The 19,160-nt window shown below is 32.4% G+C and overlaps 1 protein-coding gene across 1 annotated transcript in view; it reads left to right on the top strand.

Annotated features, from left to right (window-relative positions):
- LOC128998668 (glutamate-gated chloride channel-like) overlaps positions 1 to 19,160 on the top strand; it is a 351,411-nt gene that overhangs the window by 184,863 nt on the left and 147,388 nt on the right. Inside the window, exon 4 of the mRNA XM_054424900.1 lies at positions 6,626 to 6,682. The gene's annotated coding sequence lies outside the window, so the exon portion shown is untranslated. The remainder of the gene's footprint in view (positions 1 to 6,625; positions 6,683 to 19,160) is intronic.

Raw genomic sequence — 19,160 nt, 5'->3', positions numbered from 1 at the left:
AAGATCTACTATTTTTCTTTTCTTTTGGATAAGTGGCTTATTTTTTTAAGTGCCTAATTTTTTATTGTTCTGAACTGAGGTAGGTTTAACTACTTAGAGACTACAAACTTGTGTTCAATCCAACCCAGTGACTGTATTGTAGAATAAGTTGTTATTGTTACTAGAAAATGTACATATACCATTTATAAATTAAACTTGTTTAAGTCTGTTAAAACTGTGTCCTTAATTGTCAATTACTCACTTGTTTAGTTATACTTCTAATAATTTTCATTGGTTTACCACAACTATCTTCAAGGTACAGTTAGACATCATCATCATCATCATCGATTCAGCAGCTACTACCTCTAAGGTTCATCAACATTACATTAATGTGTGCTTTTATTTCAGTATGAAGTACTCATTTATTACGTGATGTTATTATTTCTATCATGGTATTTTAACTAGTATATTTCCATTGATGTCTATTTTGAGCTAGACTTTACCTTCTCTTACTTAATCCGACTTAAAAAAAAAAAAAACAATCTATAGAAAGTTAAAATTTATAAATTATCCACTTGTGTGCATGAATTCAAAATTCGCAAATCGAATTTTTGTTTAATCATGATCATTATTTATATACTATCCTCGAATAAGAAAAACGTTTGCGCACACAATGATTTAAAAAAAGGCATAATCTCCAACGAATCCCTTCAAATTGCTACTAATGTGTTAGTTCTAGGCTTAAAAGTAGAATTTATACGAAGACCTGTTAAAGTCTAGTATTACATTACTAGTACTGAAAGCGACATTTTCGGTGTAAGTTCAAGCTTCATGTGTGAGGTAAAACCGAAAATAATTATGCCAAATTTTACGTGCGAGGCGAAGCAGAAAGAAGCGTTTGACCATCTTTTTCATGTACGATTTGAAGCAGATAGCCTTCGCCTCGCACGTAAAATTTTGCATTATACCTATGTAGAGCAAGTACAGGAAAATCACTTTCGGTACAAGTTATAAAGGATGCTTTTCATCACGACGTAAAAATACTTACATACAGAAAAACGTACCTCAGTAAAATAAAATCATTACATTTTTAATTAACATTATTTTAATCATAAAATAAACGCCAAAAAGCAATAACAAACCTACATAGCATAACAATTTGAATTTCCAGTTCAAGGTTAGGTGTATTGTGCAGTAAATACACACTAGGAGCTGGAAACACAGGAAAACTGCTTAGGCATATTTCTGTACATATTCTCATTAGTAAAAACAGTAAAAAATCAACTAGAAATAAATTGTAAACAAAAACACCATCGCGCAAAGTAGGTGGTGTATCCGAACTGATCCGAGGCCAGAGAATGTGAAAACTAAAACATAATAATATGATTCATATTTAAAATATTCAATATACAAATGTTCCCATAATGAAAGCGTAGAGATTGATGCTTTATTTTTTTAACATTCGTTAAAAACTTCATCCTAAAATGATTTTGATTTGTTTACAAATCTTCACATTAGAAGGGAATTTATTCCTGTGTAATGAATAATAGTTGCTTTACACGTCCTTCACAACCGGTTGAGAATACAGAAGAGAAAAAGACCATATTAAAACTACTGTAAAACACAGTTACACCATTGCCATTGATTACAGATGTTCAAGATAAAGAGCAATCTCAATTATACTTTTATTCCTCAATGAACATCCCTTTAGTTCTCAGTTTTCATTTAGCTGTGGAACAGAGTCAAGCCTAATAACTACAGGGTTTTTTACGCAAGTACTATGAGTCGCATTTTAATGACCCAACAATTTAACTTGGTTACCTTTGTTTTCTTTACTTCCGATTCTCAGCTGCCGATCAGCTGATATGCGTTGTTGTATAGTTATTTATGATGTGTCTATTTCTAATATAGGTATATTTCTCTTTCTACACGCATTATATTCTTCTCAGCTACTTCGTATTCTTAAATTGTGGTTGTCTCTTCTGCCTGGTTGTTGTTTCTAAGGCCAATTGCCTTATCTATTCCGAATAGGTTGAACCAACGCTTCCAAAGAGACTACAACACGAAAAATGATAATCGTAGAACAAAACAGTGAGAAGACACTAGCAGCGTTTAGCCAGCTGTCTTGCAATGACGCAACAATGCTCCTGAGGGATAAAGGAGAGCTGACTATGTCCTAGGTTACCGGTTACCAGGGCCCTCATGAAATAAATATTTTTTTTAGATCTTATGAAATACGTTGCAGATAAAGTGTGAAGCCAATACATTTCAAATAAAAAACTATAAAGCCGCTGTTAAATTTTGAGCTAAATATAATGAGTTAAAATCGTAGAGAAAATTGTATGTCTTAAAACTTTAGACAGGGGGGACCAGGAATGTTTGGATCATTCATCATCAGTTTAATTCTATGACAACGGCACATTGGGTGTCTTTTAATGATAGCAAGGTGAGTGAAGATTGGAGTGAAATTATCTGTGTAGGTTTACAAACTTAATTTACAATCAGCTGTTTCATTATTCAACAAAAGGTCAAGTGAGAGGGGCAATTGTGGGAAAATGTTTATATTTTAGGGATTAGAAACTCAAGTAATGACCATTTTATTTTCTTTCATGCCTAATCAAAAAATTATTTCTCTCTCTTCTTACAAATTGGCAGGATTGTAAATATTCATACTATTTACAATGAACCCAGAAAATACCTAGTCGTTCCAAGTACATAAGAAAGTATGCAAGTAATTAATTTACCATCTTAAATTTTAGAATATTTTGTAAAAATAACAGCACAATATTTTGGTGCCATTTCCAGGAAAGGCCTTCATGCAATTTGCAAATCCCATTTCGTGCATAGCACCAAACAACCACAAACCCTAACTAATCACACTAATAAATTAAATGAACAGAAAACTCTTTCGTCAGCGACAGTGTGATGTGATGAGAAGACGGGACCGGCTACCTGGAAAACTCGGTAACAACCACACCAAAGCACAGTGCACCGCACAGTGCGTTATCATCTGCCAGACGCAGACGGCGCCGTTGCGCTTCCTGTGACGACATGGATTCGCTGAACGCAGAAAACAGCCATTCTGCTCTCCAGAACACCGAATATGCTTATCAACTTAAACCTATATACACACAGTTTCATTTATACACAAACATTAATACTTCTTCGGTCTTATGTGATTGTTGGTTTTACGCTGTCTTATTTTTGGAAAAAAATATTCTGCCCAACATCAGGTGAAACATATTTCTCTAAATATTAGGGGTGGGGCATTGCTCTGCTTTTTGAATAGTCTATAGCCACCTAATCGTACAGTACTTATGGAAATTCTCTCTGTATTAAGATAAATATTTTTCCAAAGCGCATAGATCCAAGAGCCTATTAATAGTTTTGGATAAACAATTGTTTAACATATGTGGTTGTTTAAGTAGTTAATTTCAAACGGCAGAATTTAATTGTTCGTTTTTACTCCATTCACAAAAGATAATTAGGATTTTTTATATTACAGTAATAGAAGTGTTTAGTCGGCATAAGTGCACTCAAAATTTTCAACACAAAACAAATACCAAGTCCAAGGTATGATTATTTTGTGTTGTTTTTCGTTGCCAATTCCTAACTAGCAGTTCAACCAATAGGTTCATGTTAAAAATATTAACATTTAAGTTTTGATAGAAATAGGGATTTTTAGAACAGAGACTTTCATGTGCTTTCACGTATTACTTTTATCCCAAAACTAAGATGTTTCCAGCAGTTTGGAGGAAAGCAATGGTGTCAGTAAGGCTAACAACCAATACCTAAATAAATCACAATTCAGACCAGGAATAAACGGAAAGGTAAAAACATGCAAAGTAATGTAATAAAATATACTTAGTCGGATATAAATAATACTATTATATGGCCCTTGAGTTGTTATACACCCCGTACAATTTGAATCCGTGATTTTAAATCCATGTGTGTAGCCCCTGAGCTGTTGGACATAATGTAAGACTAAATTACTTACGTAATTCCCGTCACAGCTCAATAAAATATGTCAATTCAGGACATGTTTCGGTGTTAAAACACCATCGTCAGCTTCAGGTACATAGTGTAGAGTTGATCAGTTGTTAACATCGTTAGAAGATAAACACAGTACGGACACGAATAAATACATAAAACAATTAAACATTTTTTTATGTTTAAATGTTTAATTGTTTTACGTATTGAAAGCTTAGCATAGCATTAAAAATAAACTCTACGTATACTGAAGAAGCCTAGAGCTGTTTACAAGTTTACAAGCTTTTAGAAGCCTGGCTTGTCCGTATAGTCTGTGTTTATTTCTCCTGCTCAGTTGTATTGTAACATAACTGAGCAAATGCAAGTGCAAGTGCATCAGCCTATGCGTAGTTTTGTAGCGCCTTCATTTATACACCTGCAACTTACAGGCATATCTGCTTTGTCACTGCAGAGTGTAGGGGCAATTATTTTGTTATATACTTTTATAAAAATGTAATACACGTTTTTAATCAAAACGTGTCTATGTATTATTTCATTCACTTAATACTCATCTTATTTATTCTGTATTTTTATTTAAATTTAAAATAAATGTTTTATAATTTTTATCATTTTTATCGTGCATTTTAAAAAATGATTCAAATGTCTATCAATTAGATGTTAAATGTTTACTATCGTTAATTTTTTTATGCATTTTTTGAGAATTTTCTGTTGATACCTTAATCATAGTTCATGATATTTATTAGGAATTTTTAATTTTAATATTTGACTAAAACTCATGTAGCCTAACTAGGTACTTGATGTTATTTACAGTATTTTTACATAAACGATTATGTAATTGAAATTGCAACTAACTTTTCCAGTGAAGTAGAATGTTGCTCCCGATCAAAATTTGATGTGGACTCAATTGAAATCCCCTAACAATATGAGTCCAATTTTCTATCAAAGCTAAATTACACTAATAATGTAACCAAAGAACATGTCCATGACCTAAATATTCTTCGTGAACGAGTGACAACTATTAAAATGGATTTTGTGTACTAAATAATAGCTAGTAAAAAAACACAAGAGTACGACGCGCTTGAAGGTGACTGTAGCGAGAAAAGCACACGTTTCACCGAATAATTAAGTAACGCAGGAAGAAAAATCAAATAATGGTAGGAGTTTAAGGGGGTCATTGCAAGTGACATTTTTAAAGGAATTTTTAAAAATCTAAAATTGGCTCCTTCCATAAAGAGGAGTCAATTATAACTACCCGAGCTGTGTATTTTTATATCTATTTGTGTGCATAATAATGCCTCAAAATCTTTGACGCTGACTTTTAAACACCTTTTACCTTTATGATAAAACAAACAACAACAATAAATATATGATAACAATAAACATATGATAACAATAAACATATGATAACAATAAACATCATTATTGTATCAGCTGAGTTATTATATTTGAAATAAAATAACCCACATATTTCTCAGCCGTTCTGAGAATTCACTCAAGCTCTTTGTGGGGAATAGAAGCCTCAGTGGTGCCAACCTGTCCACTTATCTCGCTGTTTACAAGGTTGGCACTATTGGATTTAAGATGTCAGGCTTCGCTCAAGCCGACCGATAAATCTGTTTCACACTTTCACGGACATTTGAATAACGTATTAATTTTATTGTTATTCAGGTTTGAGTGTTTAAAAGTCGTAAATATTACATATATTTGTGATGTATCAGACTGAGAGTACATTTGTCTTTACATAAATTAACTAAGAAAATTAGATATGAAAAAGCTCCCCTTTTTATATTATATATGAAGGGCTTCTGCTTAACAGGCCGTTTATGTAACTTTTTACCAGTAACTTGTACTGTACTAGGTATTTTGTATTATTAAACAACTTTCGCATAGTGCCTTCTGTAGATACATAGTAGTAATTAAAGTGTATTATGTATCATCATATTGTCTTGGTTTTCTAAATGTTTATTTTCGCTTTGTTGTAATCCAGAGGAGCATTTAAACGTTTTGAATTAGACAGGACAATGAATAATTAACTGTTGTGTTGTTCTTCTCAACACTTATTTACTAAACTTTGTTTTCTGGTTAAAAATAAAGCATTATTCCAGTGTATAGAGTTTCGTCAAATATCATGGTGTTGCAAATATGCTATAATTACATTACTATTTTCTCCCAAATTTAATGCCCTAGGCTATTTGACATTAACATCTCTATACAAAACTTGAAATTGCGCTAATGGTGCTAGGATGTCTAACTTGAAATATAATTACATTGGATTTACAACGAACGAGGACTTGCCTCTGCTCGTTATAAGTTTGGTTGGGAAACCATTGACCCTGTAAAGCCTTACATCATTCAACGTATTTGCACCTCTCCTTACACCCATTTATAAATCTGAGCACAGAAAATATACTACTATAACCTGTAATAAGGTTATAGTAGTATGTTTTCTGTGATCTAAGACCTGACGTGTAACACCTACAAAACAGTAGTAAACATATCCCTATCGAAGTACACCCTAGTACCCAGTGACTTGCCAGTTACATTTATAAACTAATTATTTTCAGGTTTATAACTAAATGGCACTTACACTTGGTCTAAAGTCACTTGGCCTATCAGAGACACAATATATTTTTGTTAAGCATTATATTTGTTTCAGGGGATGGAAGCGCATCGGGGCTGACCAGTCCGTGCGTCGCATCGTGACCTTGGAAAGGTACAGTAATACTTCTTACTTTTCTACATTCCCTATATGTCTACTATGTAGGCTACCTTTAATCTTCAGAGTGTTTCACGGGAACCCTGACAAACTTCAGGAAGTGGTTCCTGGAGTCAAAACTGAAAAAATGACCTAAAGGCACATGTCCTAAACTCACTCGTTTTCTAGTTATATGTAACAATAGGGTTTTTTTCAGTGTACGAGTATTTGTTGAATATTTTGAGAGACTGTGTCGGCGAAGTTGGGTTGACAAATACAGTGGCCGACGTTTTGGATGAGTTGCATTAACGCATCTTCGGGGCAAACTACAATATAGTGTCCAAGCCATAAACACTGCATTAAGCCAACATTGTAACCTTATGTGAAAACAATTATTTAAAATGGAGGAGATGCATGTATTGCTTACATTGTGTTGTGAAGCCTGTTTTGTTTAATTTTGTTGTAATAAAAACATGCTTAAGGAATTTGAGTTAAACAATATAGAATAATTGTACTATCTAGCTAACACTAACAAATCAAGCGAGAAGTTAAGGTTGTACACTACTAAATGGCCGCAATAACATACTATACAATAAACTGCTTATGCTAAATGTAGGAAAAACATTTTCCTGTAAACAAATTTGCATTCCTGATTTTAACAAGAAACACAATTGACATTTTTTACGAGATTACACAGTAAAAAAAAAAAAAAAAAAAAAAAAAAAAAAAAAAAAAAAACTTTATTCGCCTCACTTACCAGACGCAGCTAGCTCATAACAGTAGATAAGTTATAATTTAAAAAAGTATACGAAAATGTAATAATAAGTAGGACTACCAAATTATCCTAGTCACATTTGTTTTTTGACGTTGGTTGATCGCTTCGACATAATAACTTGAATTCATTTATGGATTCAGCAAGCACCCACAGAAAAATAAAAAGTAAAATATTAATCATTAATGCATTCCTTTCCTACCTAATCAAGACTTGGGACTAACACACACACCCTAACCCAATCCTTTGTAATGTAATTTACCCATATAGATATAGTGAAAAAAGAAGTAAAACAAAAGCTTGGTTATGAATCACTTGCATTTTCCTAAAAAGTTATGAGCCAAAATATTGTTTTAAAAAAGGTGCTGTAATATTATTCAACTGATAGATGTTTCAAGAGCAAAAATACAGACATTTCTGCTCAAACATGATCAATTTTCTATGGGGTTTATGGTGAACGTCAATGGGGACAAACTTTAAGGTTTTTACACGTCCCCGTGATGAGGACTTGAGGTTATGAGGTTCACTTAAGTTGAAGTGAATGTACTCTAGACCCTCGCCTTCAATGTCACATAAAGCTTTATATTTACATGTTCTATAGCTACCATATTCACCATTTTCTTTAAAGGAGTTGGCTCATAAAATATTATTTAAGCTTAAACTATTCCGATTGGAAACACTTAGGTCATTTGAATACAGAAGTACGGTTGTTAAGTTTTCTACATTCGCTTTAGTAGGTATATCAAATCTGAATTGTGTTGAAAGTTGAATTTCTTTTGTAGTTGAGAGATTAGATTACATAAATAAGATAACAGCGTATTTACGGTAAATACATTGTATAGTTTTCGAGTTGTAGCCTATATAATTTCAGTGCGTTAATTGGTGTAGTGGGAGCATATCAAATATTTTACCGTGAACCCTTATGAAGATTGCCGTTTCATATTGGTGCTCAATATTTAAAGGGCTGTAAAACAATTCTCTTATAACTTTGACTGCTAATTTATGCCAAATTTTCAAATATACATTTTGATACTTCCAGTTAAAAAAAACTGAATAAAAGCTTAAAATATGGCTTTTATTTTTTATATAAAAACAAAACATCTTTTGAGCACAGACAAAATGGACCATGAGGTAAGGTAACTAGCAAGGATAACTATTCTCGATGATACATTTATTTATTACTACTGTACTATACAATCATATTTACAATTATTGCCGTTAGGCCAATTGTTTTTTAAACAAAACGATAAAAAACTACTTATGTTTTAAATATGTAATATTTTATAAGATAAAATAGCGTATTCCCCCTTTTTTTTGTTTGTAAAACCTGCTTGGTCATAGTTTAAAAGCCATAATTTGAAAATAATTATTGACAGCATCAGCAATTATTGAAGCATGCAATTTTGTTTATTGAAACAAAATAAAAATAAAAATATCTCTAAATCGGCCAACTTGCCAACTAAATGAATACCTAGTTGCTTCAATGATTTTGTATGCAAACCTTGTTAACAATTGAAGGTAGTTTACCTAAAGATTCACGCCCAGTAAAGACTATTGGTAACATTAGTAATTTAATTTGCTATGAAGAACAAAGTTGTTTTATGTTGACCAAATTTTAATATCTCATGATAAAAATAAATTAATTTCCTTGGGATGGTTTGTAAATTCATTCAAATAGATATTGGTTTGAAAATGTTTAAATGGCATAAAACTTAGATAAAATCTATCATGCTTTATCACACATACACTCATAGCTAACCTAACAGTATATTTAATTCTTCGGTCTCGAAAACAAAAATTTACATTGGTCACGAAGTCATATTTTGCAACCAATACAACTGCATTATTTATGTGCCTTTACAACTAATTCACACACAAGCTTCAGCATTTAATCTTTATTAACCATCGATGAAAAATTACAATTTTCAACATACTGTTGGACCTAATATTGAAGTAATTTATCACTAATGACTAGCCGAAATCGAAATCAAATTAATTCCGTAAAATCCACTTATAATTTGTAACGGAAAATCATCTCTAATACAGTAATAACATACGTACTTTTGTCTCCATAACTTATTCGATCGATGGTTTTTGATTGCACTAGTTGTAACTATTTCATTCCGTTGTAATACATGTTGTCATTAGTTGTACTGTAATATATTTAGTGCAAGGATTGGACCACGGAGGATTTACTGTTGTGTGACATTTAGTTTAAACCCTGATTCCGAGCGTAATTTATGGTCTAAGTTAATACGTGGTCTCATATAAGCTGCCAAACGTATTAATATTGCTACGTACATGTAATGATAGTTTTGCTATTAGTACAGTATTACGGATTGACTTAGTTATCTGAAGCCTGTTCGTGATTATCTTTCATATATATGTAAACGAATATTTCTGTAAATGGAAATAAACAATATCAACTATTGAAAATATTCGTTACATTGATTGAAATTAAAATTATCGATTGCAAAAATATCCATCTAATGAAATTTAAGTTTTACGCTAGCAAAATTTAATATTAATGCAAATCAGTCAATTTCTTATGAAGCAAGAAAGATAATACAATTTTGAGCAGTAAACCGAAATATTCAATGCCTATGATAATTTAAAGTCTTTATTATTCCAACGAAACTTTAATCTGATTATATTTTTATTAAAAAAAATATCGCAAAAAGAAATCTCCTAAGAAATGCATACTATTAAAGATTAAAGGACTATACGATTATTAGAGGTTAAGTGGCAGAGAGGACTCGCTAGTCCTAACTTCGCCTCTTAAATAAAGAAATTTTTCATTTCATTTCATTAATTGTCTGTTTTGTGTTGCATGAACTTGGCCTATTTCCAACATGAAACGAATAATGGTCACCAATGTCGTAATAATATTCACCGATATAATATTCACCTACAAGGTATAATATATACCTCTATGGTTAGCTCAGTTCTTTAATTTTTAACACTAAACTAACAAGAGAACAAACATGCACATTGGTTAATCTATTTACTAAACACTCGCACTTTTATATTCACCAGAACAATGTACAACCTGGTTAGGCTTAAGGAGTAGCCTACTAACACGTATTAGAACTATGTAAAATCACAACATTTTAAGCAGATATGGAGCTAGTGGTAGAATTAACTGTATGCTCTCTTTTTTAACTTACAATTACTCGCATATTGAGTGTTTTGTCAAGTTGTAATATTCTAATGAGATTTTATTTTTATCTTTTAGCGAATTTCCCATTTAGGGAATAAGCTATTATCGTAGTACTCATGGTAAGACGTGGACCCAGGACCAATTTAATTTTTCATTTTGAGGTCCCTAGAGGCCAAAAACACCATCCGTTAAAATTCATAAACAAAGTCTACAAACGTGTGTCCGTTAGCGAGATAACTCGAGCAAAAATAATCCGATTTTGATGAAATTTGGTACAAACGTGTAAACCTACGTTTATTCGAACGAGTTCGCGATCCAGCATTATCGGACCATGAGATCGGGATTTTATGGGGTAAAAATGGGATTTTCCCATTTTTGACCCTATAAACAAAATAATTTGCAATTTATTTCAAAACCGTTTTGTAGAGCTTAAAAAATAAATAATTTAGTATATTGCAGCGGTGTTGTATGCCTAACGGTTACGGAGAAAATTAAAAATTAATGTAATTTAAAATTCCCATGTTATTCTAATGGAGAAACAGAAAATTGTTGTAGTTTACTCGTTTATGGATATATATTGACAACATTTGGCAAATTTATTTATTTCATCCTATACTATTGATGTATGGTCTAAAAACACTTTTTACCTTTCCCGTAGTAGCAAACCTAAGCACTCGTTAAATCTAATGTTATTTAAATAGGGAATAAATATGTCTTATTTATGAAAATATTTTAGTAAAAATGTAATCAGACAAGTTGAAATTCGCTTAGTCTGCAGGTTTGCTGCAGCGGGGGCATTTTTAAATGCCCTTGCCCCAGAAGATTTAAAGACTAAGCGAATTTCAATTTGTCTGATTTTTAACTAAAACATTTCCATTAACAATTTATTTCATTCCTCGGAGTACTCGGAATGTTGATATGGGGAAGGTAACACGTTTTTTACTAAATATTTATAGTATTTATAGTAAATTTGACAGATTTGATTAACATATGCTGTACACATAAACAAGCAAACTACGACGGTTTTCATTTTCTCCATAAGATTAACATTGGAATTCAAAGTGTAACGTTTTGTTGGAATTTTCTCTGTAAGCTTTAATTGTACAACAACGCTTCAATTTACAAAATTATTTGTGTTTTAAGCTCTATATGGTGGGCATAATGAAAGTACGACATTTTAATTTTTTAAGGGTAAAACTTTGAAGGAAAAAGCAATTTTTGAAGGCTTAAGAATGTACTGGATACTCAATGACCAGACAATAAAAGTCAACTATATAGTGAGATGACAGTTCTGTGTCTTCCTCTGAAATTAATTATATTTCCAGTGTCCCTTTGTCTGGCCCGTTTAACTGTTCCTTTGTCTCCAGTTCACTTAGTCGCGTCGGCTGTTCCTTCTCACCACCTGTGCTAGAGGCTTTTTAATAATGCATATCTCGTTTTGTATTTCAATCCACAATTTCTTTTGTCTTGACATTCTCTAGAGAATGATTTTGGTACATTTTAGAATCTTAAACAAAGGAAACACGTCAAGGGTTTGTTATGAAAAATACAATACGCTACGAAATATAATGCCGAAGTCGAGGACGGGGTTTACAAGGGTCTTTTCATCTTTAATTTACACAAAGAAAATTTCAATAATGGGGCCGGGCCATCTTCTTGAAAATATCTTAAAATAAATATTAAAGTATGTTGGTCCATTTTTCTAAAGGTAGTATTACGTTTTCTGGGGAGAAGGTGTTTAGGTCAAATACAACAATCTATTTCTTCGTACTTACCTCCTATACGTTTCCTAAGCCTTACTTTTATATGAGAGTAGTTTAATTGGTTTTTTGGATCATATGTCTAGGGAGTTATGTCCCACAAGGGATCTACTTCCTTCACCGGTATAAACGTGTATATATATCCAAAATAATGATAATGTACTGCAATTGTGAAACAGCACAAGAAAATTCGGGAAGCAAAGATCTCTCCCAAACAAAATTGCAACTTGAAGAACGCTTCAAAACCTTAAATCTCAATCTATTTAATATTAGGCTTGTCGGTCATATACTTATAAACTACACTAATGATTAACTGCAAAGTGTTTATAATTATTTGTTTCTAGATCAATAGATTTAAGTATCATAGCGACTTGCTCAAGGAAGATTTAAAATAAAAATCGCTCTCACTAGGTCTACGCGGAGTTAAAGTTAACCTCTGCGTACTAACCTGTCCTTGGCTATTCTACAGCAGAATTCTCAACTGAAGACTTTTTTAAGTTACCTCAAATTATTTTATGAGACAATTATTTTATTTTACATTTCGTTTACGCATACCCACAATCACAAACACTGAGTGCGCGCATCATATACTTATTTGTGTATCTAGTGGCTTGAGAGAAATGTTTGTGGAAAGTTTCTTGTGTACAGAAAAGAGACTTTGCGCTCGTGTTATACATGATATTTCCCCTGCAGTTGCTGTAAAGCATAAATAATGGGTAATTGTATGTATATAAAGTTAACTTTTACCATACAGTTTCACAAATTAACAAATTAAAACATCATGCAATTATTAAATTAGTCAATTTTCTTCTCAGTTTATGATTTAATTTTATTTGTATTTAATAAAACATGTTTTGGTATATTTTGTTTGTTCTTTGTTGTGAAAAGCCCCGTTGTACCATTTTACTGGTTCTTCTTGTTCAGTTTGAACAAGTATTGAGTACTGTTTAGATATTTAATATTATATATTTAAAACTGTTTAATAATAATTAAATAATTACCCCTTATTAATTGGTATATAATGCCAAACACCCAAATGGTTTTTACCCAGTTGATGCCATTCAGATATTGAATTGACAACATTTTTCTTCGATAAACAATATTATACAGTCTCTACATGATTTATTAACTTTTTTAGACTGTAGCTGTTTCACGAAACCCCTTGTGTCTTAACAAACACGTTCAAGAATTTCAAAATAAAACTTAAAAAAAACTTCGATTCGGGACGACAATCGATAAGAGTGGAGTCTGCCACATTTTTACACGCCACTCTCCAGTTTTGCTTTATGATCTCTAAAGCTTCATTTTGTCATGTATGGCACGTCGGAACCCAATCTTCAGTAGCAGTCTATAATCATGAAGAACACACTTTGTATCTCTTCTTCAACTGCTTCTTGTTCGCTAAAACATGGTCACCGGTACCTTACACTTTATAACTTTGTGCTGTAAAGTTTTATAGTGGTTTTATACTGATGACTTGTTCTAGCTTACACTATATTCTCTATAAAAGAACGACGGCTATTGATACAAACTGATAATTAACTCACATGAACTCATTTGGAGTATTTATGAATATAATTTCCACTAGGTTACGTGTTGTTTCATTTGTATAAGTGTTCAATTGAATGTGAGAGAGCAACCCTTTTTCACTGTATTTAAAAATTTTCCTTGAATCGTAAATTGTTACATAATTTGGACATTATCAAGAGGTAAAGTGCCAGGAAAATCTCTCTCGGAACAAGATCAACATTGTTGTTTAACTGCCTGCAGCATGAATAGATCAAGTAACTTCTGGCTTTATAAAACTGTGTGTTAACAAAACCTATTAGATTTAATCCGCATATAAAATGTTTATACCATTATTTATATAAATGTTGAAATAACATAATATTTTGTTTGGAATATTTTGTTTCTTTACGTGATGTGATTTGTTATAAGGTAAGGTTTTGAAAGAAATCGTGAAACAAAAACATATATTCGTCATCATTAATTTTACCCACCTTTGGGCATAAGTGTTACTGCCGGCATTGGGCTAAAGACGTATAGGTTATTTTTAGTCTGTGTACGCAAATATATTTCGCCCTTTGCCTTCAATTTTTGTTTTTCAGAGAGTTTACATAATATAGATAAAATCCACTATTTTCCTTTAATATGACAATAGGCGTACATTCACAAAGAAGATTATTTTATAAAATATGAAGCTATTCTGTGTGAGAGATGATTGATGGACCGACTGCTAGTGTGTCACAATATTTACTGTTATTGTTGAAATTCATATATTATTGTTATTTTAAAACTCATATATTTATTGTTATTGTTGAAACTCATATATTTATTGTTTGTCGTTCACTTATTTTTTCACTTACTATTCTTGTTTGTTGTTCTTGTTTATTGGTTGTTATTTAAAGTTCTGCTTTGTGTACGTCTATTTCGATACTGCTCAAATCAAATTGTATTTACTGCATGTCATTGTCAAAAATTATTTTGTATGTATATGTTTAAGTTAGATTAAGTCATCTATACAACATATTGTAAATTGGTTCTTGACCGTTGGAAGGTAAAATAAAAATAAAAGAAATAAATGAAAATAGGGTGGAGGGTTATAAACATTGAGTCATCCAGTTATCAAATGTGAATGTTTTTGTGGCGTTTCACTGTTTATTAAAACGGCGAGTATTCAATTATAACGGCGTATTAAAAGTGCAGAGTCGGCAGGGTTTACATCAATAAAAGGTATATGTCATTGAAGATCTTTTTTATTGTAACAAGCGATAAAATAAAAAAAACTGGAAAAGTATATGAATACATAGATACATATTTACCCTTTTTCCCTTCTTTTTTTCTTTTAACCTTGCATTTTCCCGTCAACATAGACTATAAAGGACCTATAAACCGTTTTTAAACGGTTCAAGAGTTATTATTCATATTTTGCAAAGACATAGTGACCAATATGATAAATATTTATACATAATCTGAACGCTGTAGCTCAAACAGTTAAGGATTTATGAATGTTTTTGTAAAAATCACATATATACAGATAGGCCGAAAACTTAATAAGATAGGACATATGTTATATAACTTTTTTTGTTCTTTTGACATACTGAATAACGTGACAAAGTTTGTTCATATGGTTTCAAGACACCTTGTATATTATGTACATAATTGGATAAATCCATTAAATACTTTTGTGACATGTGCAATAAAATAAAAGTCCAATTGTTCCACAATTATGTTAGTGTAACTGGTCCATGTTCTTTTTAAAATTAAAAGAACTCATACTACTGAATTCAAAATTAGGTTACACGTAGAGCATTGCCAGAACAAATGAAATAGCTTGATCATTATTTTTGCATCCCCATGTTTCATTTGTGTTTCCCCTACCAATGATTAATGATATGTAGAACCATCAATTATTCGAACTCGACTTTGCGTCCCATAAAATCCTCATTTCGTGTTTCCTGTGTTCTACAATCACAAATAGCCAGTTATCAAACATATAATATGACTTAATTACTGTTTTAATTTTAAATTCTTCTATAGCACCCCTATATTAACTTTTTATATTTGACTAATAATAATTTACAGGCTACTGAAACCTGTCGATTCTCATTATTCTTTGTGGTATTTGCTTTGTATGTTTGTGGGCTGGTGAGTGTTGAGCTAAATCACCCAAAGTTACTGTTTGGATACGCCTCCGCGTAGTACTGAGATTTGCACACCGTAACATAGTGCAGGCGTTGTGTCAACATTTATGTATATAGTCTTGCTATTTATAAGTAAAGACTATATAGCATATAAGATCCCACTTAGCCAAGCCAATAGCAAGAAAGAACTGGACACCATTAAGAAGATCGCGCAAGTTAATGGATTTCAAACCAAAACCATAGTAGACATCGGAAGAAAGACGTGGAGAAAAATCGTTAGCCAGAATAAACTACACAGCTGAACAATATTAGAAGAGATGAAAAAGGACACATCAGATTATGTAACATTTAGTTACATGGGGACTACAACACAAAGGACTGCTAACAGATTCAAGACATGACTTAGAACACCATGAGTAAAATACTGCATCCTGAAATAGAATATTGTAACAAATTCGACGCTTCGGGCATCTACAAAATAAAATCAATCGGAACGATTGTGATAGCTTCTACATTGGACAGACTGTGTACTATGTTAACCGCTTCAAAAACCACACATATCTGCGTGGAGGAACAACAACCGAAAAGATCAAATGTCGCACAGCCCCTGTTACAAAATGCCCGCGCAATAGGAAAAATAGAGGATAAGCTATGTGTTTTAAAGAATTGTAAAAAAGGATATGAAATGAATCCTTGAGAATAATTATATATTAGAAGAATTATATTTATAGGGAAATATGTTAAATTATAAATAAACGGAATAATGAACAAGTACATTTCGACTCCAGTTGTACCTAAAGAAATGTATTTTCCGGTAGCCAATAGGATATAAGTATGGACGCCATTCAAGATTCTTGGCTTCCGCCTATTGGGTCTGATGATGATTGGAGTGTCCAATCGAAATCGATCACCACTTACCATCTGTTATGTATATTTACCGTCTTGTGAGTTAACAGTATAAGCGTAAATATATGTTTTAAAAGTGTTATTCTTTTATTTGCTTTCCGTAAATATAATTACACGTACAATGCTGATCAAGAAGTGATTTCTGTAATAAAGACGACATAAATCGATGGGTTTCAATCCCGGAACCTCTCACTAACTGAGTTACCTATTTAAGTAATGGCTGACATACCCGACAATAAATATCCTATCTTACACGGGAAGGTAAATAGCTCTTGTACTTAAAACCAATGTTTAAAGGCGGGTTACACGCCGGTATCTCCGACATGATGTCGCAGATATTTTTCGTGCCTGCGACATGCCCCTCGAAAACCAACCTATGTTAACTTATGGAGCTATACACACCAGTGTCGCAGACACGTTGCCTGCGACTCGTGTGGCAGAGACGTGTCTCGAGCGAACCAACCAGTCGGTGTTTGGACAGACATGTCTCGTGTCTCTTGGGCCCGCGCATGCGCAGAACACGTTTCTAGTAGTTTTGGCGCTTTTTTACTTACCTAATTGCCTTATGGTGTGATGTAGTAAATGTAGTATTGTGATATGTGATAAACAATATTATTCAATTATACTTCAATTGACACCATAAGGATATTACGTAAGTACTGTAATACAATTAACTACAATGTATTTTGAAAAAATTACCATGAAGTTATCTTTAATGTTTTTGTAGAAAAAACAACATCAACAACATATCATTTTCTTCTGACGATTACATGATTTAAACTGATGAATGTTGTGATTCCTTCACTTTCATGTCGCCAGCACGTGCCTCTTCCCATGGTTGCATTTTATTATATGTCGCAGACATCATGCCCGCGACATAAATATCGGCGACATTAATCTGTGATACCGGTGTGTAACCCGTAACGGCTGTGTATGACCTGAGCTACAAAAATGGATGGTAGTTTTTGGGCTATTGCCGGTTGCTACAAAGAAGAACCGGTTACCTCAAACCAAGAAGCCACACATGAAGGCACACAGCGTTTCCCTTAGCAATTGCTTACGTTAAATATATTTATTTAATGTATAAAAATCTATAGCTGATCAGCACAGCTGAAATCCGTAGCCAATGTTTCTTGGTATAAACTGTTCATTCATTCATTCATTCACCTAGCAAAAAAAAAATGTATTCAGTATAAATTTGATATTTGTAAAAAGGCTACAAATATTTCAAGGATTGTAAAAAATGTAGTAGCTGAATATTATTGTAAGATCCTATTTAAAAATAATTTTTATGCCAGCCTTTGAAGTACAATAAGCTACACTATTTTAAATATGCGAAGCATTTAGCTTGATACTTTGTGCATAATACTGAAAAATGTAGTGCAAGGCAAAGTCTTACATTCCGGCCAGGCTCCGCATAGTCTGTTAGCCTCTTTTTCGTAAATATCACGCACCTTTGTATTTTATTTGTGATTAACGGTGTCATAATTTGACCTGATATGTGGACATTACATACATAATCCTTTGTATCGATATTTTTGCTGTGTTTGCTTGCTACTGTCATCTGATGAACCCACAGTTCTCTTTTGAACCCGACCTTGAACCTAAACCAATCGACATTTTCTCAATCTTGGCTGGTGAAGATCTGGATTTTGCAATTCAGGCATAAATAATGGCATGGTTTTCAAGCAAGTGTTCTACATTTAATCATCTCAAAACATTGCCAGAAGATGTTCATGCGTTTCGGTTTTAAGTGCTTATTGCTCATCTTCATTTTCTACAAATATCAGGCAGTTTTTTAGAATGCATTCTGAAATTTTCCTTCATGTCACTCTTATGCGAATTGGAAATTTTCTTGAAAAAAAAGCAAAAAAATCTGTATCCTTCTTAGGCAATAATATACCCACCACAAGTCATTTCCAACACAACAATAAATACAACAAAAATATTACAAAGTAAATAATAAGAAATCATGTTCATAACAGCCTATTTAGATAAAAATATTGATTTGAGAATACTTAATTATTTAGAACTGCAGAATCATATAGTGGTTTTAATTCCCAATAACATTAGATAAATGTTATTTGTTATAACCATATTTAGCTACGTAAATAAAATCCGTAAAATTCCTGTACCTAATCGATCAGTGGTCGTTTCCAAATTGCAACTTAAATGTAAATTTTAGAATTTTCTCTGTATTGTTTGATCAGTGCTCATCATCCCATGTTGTTTTCTTTGTACTGTGTTTAGGCCG

Source organism: Macrosteles quadrilineatus, unplaced genomic scaffold (genome assembly GCF_028750875.1).
Source record: "Macrosteles quadrilineatus isolate MER2022 unplaced genomic scaffold, UCM_ALF_1.0 Scaffold_7__1_contigs__length_78375512, whole genome shotgun sequence".
NCBI classification, from domain to species: domain Eukaryota; kingdom Metazoa; phylum Arthropoda; class Insecta; order Hemiptera; family Cicadellidae; genus Macrosteles; species Macrosteles quadrilineatus.
Note: the sequence above shows the minus strand (reverse complement) of the source record. Positions and strands in the feature narration are given on the sequence as shown.